Here is a 3197-nt window from a genome sequence, read left to right as displayed (position 1 = left end):
AACTTGGAAGCAACTCATGGGCCTCTAAGTCAGCATACATATCCCTTTCAGTAGACCAAGGGGAAAGCTCCGGCTTTAGACTTGAAGTTTCAAAGGGGAAGTGTCCCTGGAAAAGAAATAATCCTGCCTGCCCATGGTCACCCTCACTTTTGCTACTCGGGACAGAACCCTACAGCCTTCAGTCTCCTCACTCTTTCTGATTGGGGCCTGTCCAAAAGCGGATCCATCCTGTTTTGGTTATATCTGCTGGTCCTGATGATCTCATTGCTTTGTTAATTGAATTTTTTTAGCTTATTTTATTCTACCTTTAATAGTTCACTTTTAACAGTGGGGAAGGAGAAGTAGCACTTCAGAGAAGGCTCTACCTCAAAGGTAGCCTAGGAGGCTTCCTTCATGAATTAACATCTTTTGCCAGGTCTGGTAGAGAGAACTCTAAAGACCGAGGTTAAAAATACTCATCAATGTAGTTTACAAAGGGCATAGGCTAACTTGCACCTCTTGGGAGAAATTCAACTAGCCCTGTAGCCTCTGGAAATTTCTAGAAAAGACAGGCCAATGGGCTGCTCATTGACCAAAGGTCAGGTCATCAGCAATTACCATTGTCTCTGCTACACTCTTATCACTGTCTCTTCTCTCCCTTGTCATCTGGTTGTGTTTGGGAATTACTGCTTTATCTTTGTTCCCCATTTTTCTCCTAAAGTGTGCACATATGGTGTATCTTCTAGTTTTTTTTCTTGGTGTTGTTTATATATTGAGATATAAAAACTACTAACTCTTCAGGCAAAAGGAAGATTCAAAAAGAGACATTTCAGGAATGAAATCTATTAGTTGCCTGTTCATTCAACTTTGGATATATAACATCAGTACTGGCCTCTGGCCAGTGCAAAACACAAAAGTTTGCCAACTGGGCTTCTAGGGAGGTGGCTTAGTGGTAGAAGGCTTGGCAAGCATGCACAAGGCCTTGAGTTGGATTCCCAGGGCCATCAAAGAAACAAAATTACTGAAAGACTACTGGAGTCTTGAGAAACTAAGAGGGTAAAATACCAAGTTACAAGAATATAGCAGACAGAACCCTCTAGACAAACCCATGGATGTTCCCTACAGCACGTATCTGATTCTCTCCTGTTCTCTATCCATTCCATTCCTTCTCTTCCTATGTTCTCATTTAAGAGGAAAAAATAATAATAAAGGGCTGCCAATGATGGCAAGTGTTTACTTAAGCAGCACATGTATGAGAGACCGCTGTGACTTCTAGAGTCTCCAGGTTCACAGTGAAATGACTCATTGGCTACACCCAAGAGCCTATCAAGGCTGCAGCCACGGATGAAAGTAAGAGTAAAGGAAATGCAGGGGGGAGGGAGGGGCATGTTTGGAGGAGCTCACACACAGGTGCTATGCAGATAACATAAATCCAGAAGTCAACTGCTTCAAGGTTCTTCTTTTAAAAATGGTGTGTTGGCACCTGGAGTCAGTAGTTTATGCCTGTAATCCTAGCTACTCAGGAAGCTCAGATCTGAGGATTAAGGTTCAAAGCTAGCATAGGTAGGAAAGTCTGTGAAGCTCTTATCTCTAGTGAACTGCTCCAAAAAAGCTGGGAGTGGTACTGTGGTTCAAGTGGTAGAGCACTCACTTTGAGCAAAAAAAACCTCAGGGACAGCTCCCAGGCTTAGAGTTCAAGCCCCAGGATGAGAAAAAGAATAACTAAAATAAAAATAAAATACTATCAACACACAAAATTTTAGTTAATTAAAATACATATATAATGAGTGCTGTGGAAAACCAAGTGTATAAAATTGAGTTTGAGACGGTCCTAGGCTATATAACAAGACCCTGTGTCAAGGAAGACAAAACAAAATATTAAAAAAATGAATTCCTGAGGGGATGGGTAGGGTTGGGAGAGATGGGGAGTCTCTCTCTCTCTCTCTCTCTCTCTCTCTCTCTCTCTGTCTCTCTGGATAGCATTTTTTTAATGTGTTGCAGATCTGGCTTCTCCATTTAATATCTTGTATAGCAAAGAAGGAGCATTTAAAGCACCATAATTCTACTCCTGGCCTTTCGTATATTTTTTAATCTATCCAGGTGCACAAAAATGCAGTTAAAAATAAACTGAACACTCCTGCAATATTGATCTCTCATCAATCCCTGATTCCATTGATAAGTACTATTTAGCTAAACCATATGATTTTATTGATCGAATATCTTTATTCTTCCAACAGAGGTTTTACTGCCACAGAATCCCAACCAGCATTCACTCATTCCTTAAGTATTTATCTGTCAATGTCATTGCCTCCCCAGATCTGTGTTCAGTGAGGTGGTGTGCTGGTGAACAGAATGGTCGGGATGCCAAATGGCTGCATACTTGGATGAGGAGATTCTCATCCTAGATACCTTCAATTCTTTGAAAACTCAATCCAAGTATTTGGGGAAGATTTTTGGCCTATGTGGGCCTTTGTACCATAAAAAGTAACAAGCTTAACACTAATTCCTACCATCAGTGACACAACACTTTTCAAACAACATGTATGTGCAGAACATATCTTTTGAACATGGCTGCTATGGGTTAAAAATCATTGAGTATTCAAGAAGTGTATACTGATCTCTATTCCATATTAGACATTGTTCTAATACATAATCATACATACCTTCAGTACTCTATAGCTTATGAACCTTTCCTTGAAACAAGATTTTTATAAATGTGTGAACTCAATTGCATCTGATTATAGAGGAAACAAATTACACTATATCCTAATGAATAATGTTAATTTCTACAAGCCCTGATATTAAAAACAAAAATTAAAAACAAAAAAGTCCATTAACTGTAATGGAAAAATGGATTGTGTAGCAGCTGAGATACTCTTGTTTTCAAGGGTTATGTATGAATGTGTGTTTATACCTCCATACACATGCAGAGGGGTGCACTTGTACCATAATCATAAAGAATTTGAGAATTATCAAACATAGTCATCTAATGATGTTTCATTGTACTCATTTTCTTCTGATCTGTGGTGTCTATTATAGAATATCACAGAACGGGTAATTTATAATGAACAGAAACCTAGTTGACTCCCAGTTGTAGTTGCTGAAAAGTCTAAGAACAGGGTGCCAACATCTGGCAAGGGCTTTCTTTCTGGGTGATCCCTTGACAAAAGATAGGTCAAATAAAACAGGATAGAAACCAAATTCTAACCTGAGATCAA

This window comes from Dipodomys merriami, unplaced genomic scaffold (assembly GCF_024711535.1).
Source record: "Dipodomys merriami isolate MVZ:Mamm:240054 unplaced genomic scaffold, mDipMer1.0.p SCAF_10, whole genome shotgun sequence".
NCBI lineage: Eukaryota > Metazoa > Chordata > Mammalia > Rodentia > Heteromyidae > Dipodomys > Dipodomys merriami.
This window is presented reverse-complemented; position numbering follows the sequence as displayed.